This window comes from Saimiri boliviensis, chromosome 6 (genome assembly GCF_048565385.1).
Source record: "Saimiri boliviensis isolate mSaiBol1 chromosome 6, mSaiBol1.pri, whole genome shotgun sequence".
NCBI classification, from domain to species: Eukaryota; Metazoa; Chordata; class Mammalia; order Primates; family Cebidae; genus Saimiri; species Saimiri boliviensis.
This window is the reverse complement of record NC_133454.1, coordinates 59,144,523-59,157,173: the sequence shown is the minus strand read 5'-3', so window position 1 is coordinate 59,157,173 and position 12,651 is coordinate 59,144,523. Positions and strand designations below refer to the sequence as shown.

Below are 12,651 nucleotides of genomic sequence, written 5' to 3'. Positions count from 1 at the left end.
GACGCTTCTTCCGGACAATGTCTCGTGAGTGCCTCACGCTGAAAACAGAGCTGGACATCTTTCCTCCCAGATCTCCTTCCACAGCTGCCCATTCCCGACGGCAGCTTCACTTACAGGTCTCTCAGGCTGCAGACCCCTCTCTTCCATCTCACGCCACGGAAAATGAATCACTGAATTCCACCAATTCTATTTCTACAGAGCTCTTCATCTCATCCTTCCCTTCCTTCCCCAGGGCCCCAGTTCAGGTTCAAGGCATCCTGCTCACCTTCTTCCAATAAACAGCCTGCTGAGAGGTCTCCTCTGCCTCCGTTTCCTCTTCCTACTCACTCACATGATGTCATTAATCTTTTTAAATACAAACCCAACATCTTACTATGCCCTACTAGCTCCCACATTAAAGTCCCAAATCCTCAAAATGGAATCTAAAGTTCTCTGCTAAAAGTAAATGACACCTCTATGCTTTCTCTCTCCTTATATGCTCTTAAAGGGCTTGCATGTTCCACACCTATACGCTTCCCCCATTTCCCTTAATATACATACGCTTTCTCCTGCCTCCAGACTCCCTTATCATTCACTACTTGATTCTAAAGAACTCTTGCCCTCCACATCTCCCTGCTGGAGTCCTGTTCGTTCTTTGTTTTTCCCCCCGTTCATTCTGTAAGACCCATCTCAAATCCCACTTGCTCCAAAAAGCTTTTCTAAATCTCCACCACTGAGCTGACTAAAGCATTCAACATACGCAGCCTGGTATGAAGAACCTACAAACTCCTGGAGGCACAGCCCTCTGCACGCCCCACAGAGCCCAGCAGGGCTCTGTTAAGTGGCATGTGTTCCACTGAACTCACTCCCAACCTAGTGACAGTCTTCACACCCCTGGCTTTACCAATCCCTGATATCAAGATGGCTCCCAAATCTGTACCTTCAACATGCTAATATTCATAAAAATAGCCAAATGTTATTGGGTGTTTATGAGTTCCTGGTGCAGCACCAAGTACTTATTAAACATTACTTCATTTAATCCCCCCAACCAACCCATGAAGTTGCAATGGATAGTATTATCCCATTTTTCAGGTGACACATTTGGATTCTTGACAGATTGATTCGCCCAAAGTCACACAGATGGATGGGAGGCAAGGCGAGACTTCAAACACAGGCCTATCTGATCATCAAGCTCATTCTCAGAACCAGGCATTCAATCGTGTTTGTTTGCCAGGTGGATAGAAAGATAGACAGATGGAAAGACAGTGGGTAGCTGAGTGAGTACAAAGAAAGAAGGAATCAACTTCCTGCCTCCAGGCTTCTTCAATCCATTCCTTATTTTCCTGTCAAAGTCAACTTTCTAAAAAGAGGATTTGGCATATTTTTTATCCTCTTTGATGATTAAAGCCCCTTTATAATTTCCCACTCTCCGTAAGATAAAACCTGAACTCTAAACTACACGTTCCTCAATTATCTCACTCAACAACCTTCCCCTGAAAACCCCAACACTGGCTACCTTTCCAGCTCACCTCTGCTCAGCCATCAGGGTCTATCTGCGCCTCTGCTCAGCCATCGGGGTCTATCTGCGCCTCTGCTCAGTCATCGGGGTCTATCTGCACCTCTGCTCAGCCATCAGGGTCTATCTCTGCCTCTGCTCAGCCATCAGGGTCTATCTGCGCCTCTGCCTCAGTCATCAGGGTCTGTCTGCGCCTCTGCTCAGCCATTAGGGTCTGCTTGCAGACCCTTGTGACATGCACCCTCACTGTTCCATGTCTCAGCAGCGCCCTCCCCATCTCTCTCTCTCTCTCTCTCTCTCTCTCTCTCTCTCTCTCTCTCTCTCTCCCCCTTCACCTCACCCTCTCCCTCCAATCACCCAATGGACATCTACACTTCCAGACTAAGCCCATATATACCCGTTACGCACTCCCACCCTGTGCTCTATCTCCACTCCGATCCTTCTTTATAAAAGAAGAAATTTGCAGTTGTAGCTCTAAGTCAGCAAAGTCAGCATAAACTTGCTAGAGTCCTGGAACTCTTACACGGTAACTCATTATCCCATAGATTTTGATGACCTGCTGAGCAAATAAAACCAGTTCCTGAGTATCTTCTAACACACAGCCTTATGTCTTTCAAACAAACTGTATAATGTGCCATTCATCTGACCCTGTCACCATTATTAACAGAATTGCATATTTCAAAATATTGGGATTTTAGGGCTAAAAATAAAAAAAAAGACCTTACATTTGCTGTAGGGATGGAAAGAGATGGGCTATGGGACTAAGACTCCCTCCCAGAGTTTAGGATTCGCATATTCAACTTTCAACTTCACATGTAAGAAACCTGAGTATAGGGGTGTTAAGTGCCTGGACAAGGTGATATGATTTTGTTTCTGGCTTTTCAGTTCCACAGGTATTTCCTGACCACCTGGCATAATGCAAGGCATTCATTTCGGTGAATAAGAAAGGATCTGTGTGCTGGAACATTTCTAGTCAGGACACGCTAGAGGCATAGTCCTCCTGTGTTCACATAATCAATGAGTGGGATGACAGAAGAGAATAAAGAGGCAAAGAAACGCTGCCTTGAGGATACGGTACTTGAGCTAGATTCAGAAAACATGTTGGAGTTAGCCAGGTGAAGGGTATGGGGTTCAAGGAGGGCATGGAAGGAGAGAAGAGAAGGTTGGGGAGGGCGGAACAGCATGAACAAGGGTGAAAGGCATAAAATAGCATGGCATATACGGAGCATTGCCAGCAACCATGTGTCACCAAAGCACAACATGCTTAAGCTGCTGTTTTAGAGATTCCTGTAATCAACAACTCTCACTCATAATAGGTCCTCTAAGACCCCCACCAGCCACCTTTAAGCCATGCAGGGTCCCCAGAGGTCATTCATTCATTCCCCATCGCCCCTATTTTTAAGACCTCCAACACAGACTCCTCTCCTGGTTACCTTGCTAGCTAACAGTGCTTCCTGAAGTCTGACCACAGTAACTCATGCTACCTATGGTTTGACCCTACCTCCTTTAGTCAGGTCTAGCTGACATCCTGGAGAAAACGGAAATATAGAAAGAGGACAAGGACTCTTCAGGCTTTCTTTAGTGACTCTCTTTGCAGCATCCCCCCCACCCAGGCCAAACCTCAGACACGGTGGCCGCTGCACCACTTTGCCTGGCTTTCTTCCTCATCCTTATCCCCGGTGTGGTCCTGTGGGTACAAGGCAGACCTTGTCAGCAAGCCAGCTCCGTGATCAGCTACCCATGCATTTTTCAGAACCCCGAGTACAACAGAGTAGTTACTTGGTGTTCCAGGGTTCCTCACTTGAGTTAACTTGTTTGCCTTCAGAAAAAAATCATTTCTGCCCTAGATATTGCAAAATATGTACCTGTCTCTCTGGCCCCCGGTGCCTCCACCTGCTTGGACTGCAACTGCTCCTTCCCACCCTCCTGCTGCAGTGCATGCCCTGGCTGCCCCAGCCCTGGCGCATTCCCAATCAGACCTGGACACTGCAATGACGTGTTGACTTCACCGTTTCTTCTAAGCCCAGCCCTACAGTGACCTGGATGATCAAATGTATGGCTGTAATCATCTCAGCACCAGGAGCACTGGTAATGAGAGACGCAAACACCTATCTCATTGGTCTACTGTGTTAAATGAATTAACCTAAGTAAAATATTCAGCACAGTGCTTGCTGCACTCCGTGAATATTTTTGAGCTTCTGCTATTATTAAGAAGGCTCTCGGCTGGGTGCTGTGGCCCATGCCGGTATTCCGGTACTTTGGGAGGCTGAGGTGGGCGGATCACTTGAGATGAGGAGTTTGAGGCCAGCCTGACCAACATGGTGGAACCCCGTGTCTACTAAAAATACAAAAATTAGCTGGGCGTGATAGTGTACACCTGTAATCCCAGCTACTCGCGAGGCTGAGGTAGGAGAATCACTTGAAGCCGGGAGGCGGAGGTTGCAGGGAGCCGAGATCAAGCTACTATACTGCATTCCAGGCTGGGCGACAGAACAAGACTCCATCTCAAAAAAAAAAGAAGAAGAACAAAAAGAAGAAGAAGACCATATCACATGCACCTCCTCCGTTCCTGCCATTCATAGCATGGGGTAAAGGCTGATGCTGGTATCTACTAATCCCTAATTTCTAACAGAAGACTACCCTGTTAGCCAGTTATACACATCCTATTCCCATGCTGATTCCAAAGTTTCATTAATAATCCTTCTCAGTTCTTTATAATGCCACTGCAAATATCCATATGAATTAGCCAGCTCCCCTTTGAATTTTCCCATAGCACACGCTCAAGTAGCTGAGAGAGAAGGGCCACAGGTGTATTTGTATTACGTTTGCATGAAATTTACATGCTGCCTGCAAATGCCTCCATTAGTAGGTCTGCCCGCTAACAAGCTCCAAATTCAGAGTCTATGAGGGCTCCATGAAGATGGTTATTCCTTTCTGTATTATTGCTAGTCACTTGCTAGAGTCTACATTCTTCTGTGCCCATGTAACTACAGGTTAGGGCAGACCCAACCAGAACCTTGTAGAGGGGAGTGAATGGCCCAAATCACAAATGCCACCAGGGCCTCCAATTTCCCTGGATCCTCCTCCTTAGATAGTATACCATGTCACTTAACAAAACAAAACCAAAAAAAAAAAAAATGCAAGCTTCACTCCTTGTCATAACCTCCTGAAGTTCCTGGTTTCAGCTTCCTTTACTCATGAAAATGAACCCATAGTCCCAGGTTCCCAGAAGATTTGACTGGCTCAGAGAAAGAGCTAAAAGGGCCTTTCAGGTCCAACCCTCTCACTGCTATGAATGCAAATGGTCCAGAGAGCCAGAGAGATGACATGACCATCAACCAAGGAGTTAACAGACAACAGGATGGTTCTGCCCCTTCATAGCTCAGACCCAGGGTGCCTAACAGTGCCAATCTCAGTGCCTCCCCTTCCCCACACACACATTTTTCAGGATGCTGGATGGGGCTGGGGTTCAAAAAGATAAGACCTGCACTGCTCTAAGAGGAGCTCCCTGTGACCATGCATGGAACTTGTTCCGCGTGTGCCTATCACTGGCATCTAAACCTGGTGATAACTCCACCACCGGGTCCAGTTCCCTTTCTAGGGGAGAAAGCCAACTGTGCCTTTTGTGTCAAGCTGTGATTACCTGTTTGAAAGAAGGGACCAGAACAGCTTTGAGAAGAGATGCTTTTTTTTTTTTTTTAAGAGACGGAGTTTCACCATGCTGGCCAGGATGGTCTCCATCTCTTGACCTCGTGATCCACCCGCCTCGGCCTCCCAAAGTGCTGGGATTACAGGCATGAGCCACCGTGCCTGGCCTGAAGAGATGCTTTTTTTTCTCTACAGCATAGAAGTTCTCTTCCCAAACTTACACTAAAGCAGAGTCTCAGCCTGGTCCAGGCATGCCACACTTTGGCCTAGATTTAGCAGCAGGTTGCATTTCAGCAAGACGCAGAATGGGAAAGGGCTCCCAAGCCAATGCCTTTCTTCCCTGTCACAGTTCCTACAAATGCCATCTGCAGATCCGACACAGAATGGTCCTTCCCTAACCGCTGCCAGGGCAACATTTTGACAGAAATGAACCTCTTGTCCCCTCTCCTCCGTTTGGGTAACCTGCGGAAATTCCTGGAGGGCTTTCCAAATTGGGCTTTTGGGTGAAGTATACAAGGTGTTCAGGGACAGGCTGTGTCTGAAATTTGGACCAAAGGTTGGAAATGAACTGTTGCCAGGCACAGACCACTGGCACAGACACCTTACAAATGGAAGCCTGACAATTCTCCAGGCTCATGAACCAGCCACTGTGGGCCATCCAAACATTCGCTCAGCATCCACACGGCCCATGCCCCTACCTCCTTCTGCACACCGTCCCTCGCCTGCCCTATCTCTGTAAATACTGTGTAGATAATTCAGGGCACTTCTTAGGGGCAACAAGGCCCACTTGCTGATTCCTCCTTCCCTGTCTTGTATAAGTATCTTAAGTTTTTTTAAAAAATAAAAACCCAAAACTTAAAAAAAAAAAAAAAGAAAGAAACTTAAAGGTGGGAGAGCCCAATGAAAACATTTGCAGGCAGTTGACGAATTTAATATCTAGGCATAGCCTCATTAGGGAGCTCCTTAAGCCTGGGAGGAATTACTTGGTGCAAGGGAAAGTCCGAGCAGTGACTTCAGTTGTTGATGAATTTACTAACTGACTAATTAACATAAGGGCAAGGTCCATGGAAAGCTTTTGGCGAAGTAGTGAAAAGTAGAACTTCAGTTATCCTTCCACTGGTGTTCTCAGTCCAGAGAGGTGACAGGAAGAGCTGGACCCGGGCAAAGGTTGTTTGCCTTTTCTGCTCAGGCCAAAGAGAAGAGGTCCCACATCGCCATGGCTGGAGCCTCCATCCACCCATCCCACTCCCCCCTGCTGCCTGGCTTTCCTGCAGCTTCTGTTCAGTCCAGAGTTTGGAATTCAATCCAGGAACAGGCATGACAAACACTATTTTTCATTTCCATGGAGACAAGGCCCTGCAATAGAACCAGGACTCCATGCCTGAAATGACAAAACAGCCTGACCCACTTTTCCCCCTTCCTACAAAAACAAAATAAGTTTGTTTGGGTCCTGCCAGATCCAAGGAGAAAAAAGCAAGAGTTCCTGTTATCTCTTTGGATATTTCAAAGAGGAACAAATTATAATGACCTTTGAGAACCCTGATGATGCTACAGAACCAGTGTCAGTAATCAGACATAAATCGCTGTACCCAAAGGGCTCACGGGCTGCAGTAAATCCACTCTGCTTCCTCCCCCTAAGCCGCTGGGGAGAAGGTCCATATCCCCTAAGAGAAGGACTTAATTACCAGCTATCCAACTTCTTATAGAATCCAATGATTTCCTCAACTTGTCTTGCACCATTTCCCTCCCTCATTTTATTCTAGCCTCGCTGGGCCTTTCTTGAACAAACCCAGTTCACCTAGGATATTGGCACTTGCTGGTCCTACCGCCTGGATCTTTTACTCTTAAAATTTTGAATGCTGTTTCGTCTTCAGCCTTCAGATCAAAGCTCAAATGTCACCTCCTCAGAGCAGACTTTCTTGAAGGGCCACGCCATACAAAGCGGCCTTCCTAACACCAGGCAATCATTACCACGTGGCCCTGTTTCCCTTCACTGCCCTTATAGGGGCGGAAATTGTCTCTGAAGTTTCAGTGCTTACTGCCAGGCTGAGCACTCCACACAGGCTGGAGCCATGTCTACGTGTGCCTCCCCAGTACCTCCAGCAAAATGACTGGCACATACTGGGGTTGCAGATATACAGTCCATGAATTTTAAAAATGAGATCGTCTTAGCTGGGCGCGGTGGCTCAAGCCTGTAATCCAAGCACTTTGGGAGGCTGAGGCGGGTGGATCACGAGGTCGAGAGATCGAGACCATCTTGGTCAACATGGTGAAACCCCGTCTCTACTAAAAAAAAAATACAAAAAATTAGCTGGGCATAGTGGCGCCTGCCTGTAATCCCAGCTACTCAGGAGGCTGAGGCAGGAGAATTGCCTGAACCCAGGAGGCGGAGGTTGCGGTGAGCCGAGATCGCACCATTGCACTCCAGCCTGGGTAACAAGAGTGAAACTCCGTCTCAAAAAAAAAAAAAAAAAAAAAAAATGAGATCGTCTTAAAGTCATTCATTCCATCGTTCAGCCACTCTGATAGACATGTCTTTCCAAAGGTGGCCCCAAATCTGCCTTTTTTTTTTTTTAATGCCAGCCCATTAGTCCTTTTTCTGGCTCTTGGGTCCATGAAAACTAAAATATGACATCACTTCCGGACTCTCTGCTAGCCTTGTCACTCTGTCTAGACATCAGGATACCTGATTTTAAAATCCTGAGCTCATTGGTGCCCTTGAGAAAATCACGTTGTCTTTCTGTGCACCTGTGTTTTTTGTCTGTTGCATGATCACAACCTATCTTCCTGGAGTGAGAATCCTTTAAAGAATAAACCTAATTAGACCGTGCATCCCAAAAGTAAAGAGCTTCCTGTAATTGCTTATGGAGTGAAACAAAATTAGCAGTGGAATGTGAATTCCCAGTTAAGAAACTGAATCCTGTTCCTAAATTCAGTCCTTTCCACGTGGCAAAGACACGGGGTGAGAGTACAGATTGTCGCTAGGCACATCATCAGCTAGTTCCTACAGCCATAGGACTGGGACGATAAAGACTTAAGATGAAGTAGAAGATGCTAAAATCAAACATAAGAACTTACTGATGTTGTACAATTTCCTTATCCTGAGATGGTTCACCACAGAACAAATGCCTAACATTTAGGGGACAGCCCTGCTGGGTTCGCAGGCCAGGTGTTGGCTGAGCATTACTACAGTAGTCTGTAGTTTGGAAGGAGCTCATAGTGGTCATGTAATCCATCCTCCTCCCACTGGATGCAGGACTCCCTCTGCAAAGGCCCAGACGACAGCCGCCATGCCTCTGCTTCAGATTTCCACCGATAGAGCTCCCACTGGCCAGCTGCTCACGTGTTGGGACAGCTCCAATAGCACTCCTACGTGCCACAGTCCTCATTCTTCCATGACTCTCAGCGATCACTATCTGTCCAAATCTCTTTGATTTTAATAGTCTTCAGAAATTGTCCTAACCTTGCTAATTCAGTGTCACTAAGGAATAATCTTCAGAGCACCTCCAACTTTGTATTACATATTCGTCCTGAAGGCCCACTAGGACAGCAACAGTGTCACGGTTCTTTGTATCCACACAATATTAAACATGATATTGGGCATACAATAAGAACTTAATACTTTTAAACTTGCCTCTGTGGCCAATTGCAGTGGCTTATGCCTGTAATCCCACCACTTTGGGAGGCAAAGGTGAGAGGATTGCTTGAGGCCAGGACTTTGAGGCCAGCCTGGGCAACATAGCAAGACCTCGTCTCCAAAAAAAAAAAAAAAAAAATTAGCCAGGTGTGGTGGCAGATGCCTGTTTTCCCAGCTCTTCAGAGGTTGGGGTTGGAAGGTCACCTGAGCCCAGGAATTCAAGGTTGCAGTGAGCTATGGGCACAGCGCTACACTCCAGCCTCGTCAACAGAGTAGGACCCTTTCTCAAAATAAAATAAAATATGAAATTACTTTAATAGACTTATTTATTTAATTATATAATAAACTTGCCTCTAACAATCTCAGTCAACTTTTAAATACAACCCCACACAAAGTATTTCAGAAGCCTCAATGTTCAAGGGAATGGAACCTTGTGAAAGCAGAAAGGCGTTAAACTTTCCCAGGAAGTGCCTTTCTCAAAAGAGATGTCCAATCCACTGGGAGGCCAGGACCACTGGAACAAGGCAAGGAGTTCAACTGAATAGAACTTCCAGCTTCTCCTGTGTTTGCTCATCAAGGGCCCCTCCCCCATCCTCAGCAAGAGAAATGCTGCTACTAAAACCGAAAGGAATTTGTGCAGGATCCAGGTGACATCAATGGGTCCACCCACCCATCAAACAGTGAGAACCACATTCTGTGCCCATGCCAGGTAAAGGTCTAGGCATCGAGGATATTGTCAATGACTCTAAGAAACTCACAATCTGTTGGGAGAGACGGACATGTAGTGAACTAACTCTGTGCAGTATCTCCCATCACCGTTTGTCAAGTGAGACAGACCGGGAAGCTGAGGAATAGCCCCCAGGAGTTAGGTGGCCTTCCTGACTCAGGCCTTCCTCATGTCTGATCTGGGGACAAACCATTCCTCTGAGCTTCCGCTTTTATTATGCAAGAACCAGAGTGGATGCCGCCTAACCCCCACAAGGACATGGAGGAGGATGACAAAGAATATATAAGAATACACTGTGAAGTACTGAGAACAGTAGCATCTCTGAGACAGAAGGACTCGGATCTAAATTAGGCAAAGCATCCAGAAACAAAATCCAGGCAGTCTGGGCCCACAGTTAACTCAGCATCACCAGCCTTCTCTCTGGGCGGGGCCCCATCACCTCAGTGCGAGGGTGCTGTGGTATTGCCAGGTCAATGCTCCTCCTGAGGCAGTCAGGCTAAGGCTTTGCAGGTCGGGGAGAAGTGGTGACATGCCGCATGCCCTGCCCCTCATATCGCCCCTCTCCTGACCTCACTGGCCTGTGAGGACGGCTAATCTCTGCCTGACCACTGGGATTCAAACCTGGTTTTGACTTATTTTTCTGCTATCACTCAAACCAAAGCACACCGAGGAATGACCATATGTTAAAGTAAGAACCAGTCTATTTTAGCATAGAGAGAACTGTAAGAGGTCATTCCAGTTGCTGACTTCAAGCAGATGCCCACCACCCAAGAGAGGTTTTAGTCTAATTTAAAATACATTCCCGGGACAAAATCGCAGGGCTTTCCCTTGCGACCCTTCTCACTGTCTCCTGCTATCATCAGGAAGCTATTTATGATTTTAAAAAGAAAAAGCTCAGCCTAGGCAATATAGTAACAGCTGGTCTCTACTATATTTTTTTAAAAGATTAAAAAATTTTCTTAAAACTACTCAGGCATGGTGGTTCATGCCTGTAGTCCCAGCTACTTGGGAGGCTGAGGTGAGAAGATTGCTTGAGCCCTGGAGACAGAGGCTGCAGTGAGCTGACATCATGCCACTGCAGTCCAGCATGGGTGACAGAGTGAGACCTTGCTTCAAAAAAAGAAAAAACCTTCTGTTATATTGCACTTAATACCATTTTCTTTTATTCCAGCTATCCTAGACTGCAGGTCAGTTCATTAGTTACAACCCTTCCTCTGTTCCTATCCTCCTTTCTTTGGGTAAAATAACTCTACTTCCTCAAACCTATTCTCTGAAGTTAAAAATCACTTGCCCTACAACATCCCCACCCAGTCTTTAGTTCTCAAGGGACAGTCACTAATTGATGTATAACTCATTGCAACTTGGGACAACTGACAGTTTTTATTTTAAGCTTAAATGGTTTCCTGTGGCTTCCTACTAGAGGTCCTATCCTACTACCTTGTGAGCCACAGAACAAATCTCATTTTTCCTCCCTGTAGTATTTTCACGTGGCTCCTATGCCTTCTCTAGACCTGCTAGACTCTCATATTAACATGGCAATGGCTCCCTTGGCCAGCGACTGGGCTCCTTCTCCTCTGAATAGATTCCGGGTGATCTCAACTTTCTTAACTATGAAGCTCAGACGTAGTTGTAACATTGCAGAGAAGTGGTCTGAGCAGCTCAGAATAGAGCAGAATCATCACTCCACCTGCTTTGGATATCAGAATGCAAACATACATTTTCAGTCATTTTCTAAATCAAAAGAACCTGAAATTACTCACTGTTCCTTTATGAGTCTCTAGATATAGTGCTTCAAACCTTATCCTGTAGGCTAAGTGGGGTGTATGCATATCCCTTCAAGGAGCAAACACTCCCACCACTTCCCCCAACGAGACAAATCCCAGTTCCGGCAGAAGGATGAACAATTTTACCCCAACTCAGGTTACACTATAATTCTGAGTGTTTATACGAATATCTCTAGGCCAGATGCAAAACCACAGACCTTAAGTCTCTTATCTGGACACAAGAATGGTGTTTGCATTTTTAAGTGGCTGAAAAAAATCTGAAGAGTATTTGTGACATGTGAAAATGATATGAAATCCACATTTCAGAGTCAGTAAATAAAGTTTTATTGGGAACACAGCCATGCTCATCCGTTCATAAATTGTCCACGACTGCTTCCACTGTCGAAAGCAGAATTGAGTAGCTGAGACAGCCTGGCCCACAAAGCCCCCAGTATTGACTATCTGGTCGTGTACCGAAACAGTCTGCTGACATTTGGTCTAAACATATGACCTTGAAAAGGCCTTTTCTGGGGGCCTGTTGGTCTGTTGAGTCAAGGGGAGGGTGCCTGTATCCGAACATTTGGGGAAAGGGCTGTGGCCTTGCTTCCGTCAGCAGAAAAAAATTGTAGGGCCAGAAAAGAAAGAAGAAGGAGCAGGGGAGGTGTTTTGTTTTAGGCTTTAAAAAAAATGATTATTATTTGGCTGTGAACCTAATAATAAGAAAAAAAAAAAAGAAAGAAATTATTATTAAATAGGGGCAGGGTTTCGCTATGTTGCCCAGGCTGGTCTTGAACTCCTAGGCTCAAACGATCCTTCCACCTCAGCCTCCCAGCCAGGAGTTTTTCTTCTAGGTAGGATGATGACAGCTTTTTTTCTCTCATTCTTTCCGCAAGTGATTGTTTCACAGTCGCTCAAATGCATACAGAGGTAAGGGGACTAGCTGATTCTCCACTCTCGACCCACCCACAGTCCTCACAGGGCATGACCTTTTAATCATGGCCTTGACGTTATCCATCTCCTGCTACGGGTGGCTCCCAAAAACATCCCTTTCCCTTACCCTTCTTCCAAGGCCAGCTTTTTTCATCTTGGTCCCAAACTTCTCTAACCTGTGGAGTGCTATCTAAGGCAAAGTCTAGAAATACGACCACCATTTAAGGCCGGCTGTGGAGAGAGGAGAAGCAGGAGGTAGAGGAGTGAGGGGCTCTCCCCAGCGCAGAGTGTGCTAGCAAGTCGGAGAAAAGGCAAAGACGGCTTTCTCTAGCCCTGCCTGAGCTCTTGGCTGAGGCCCCAGGGAGAGAGCAAGCTCCAAGTCCTCCTCCAGCCCTGCACTTCCTAAATCAAGCAAATAACTAACAATGCAAGGAGGTGTGGGGGAGTAAGG

The 12,651-nt window shown here is 46.3% G+C and overlaps 1 protein-coding gene across 16 annotated transcripts in view; it reads right to left on the bottom strand.

Annotated features, from left to right (window-relative positions):
* GRAMD1B (GRAM domain containing 1B) overlaps positions 1–12,651 on the bottom strand; it is a 269,620-nt gene that overhangs the window by 49,677 nt on the left and 207,292 nt on the right. The window lies entirely within an intron of this gene.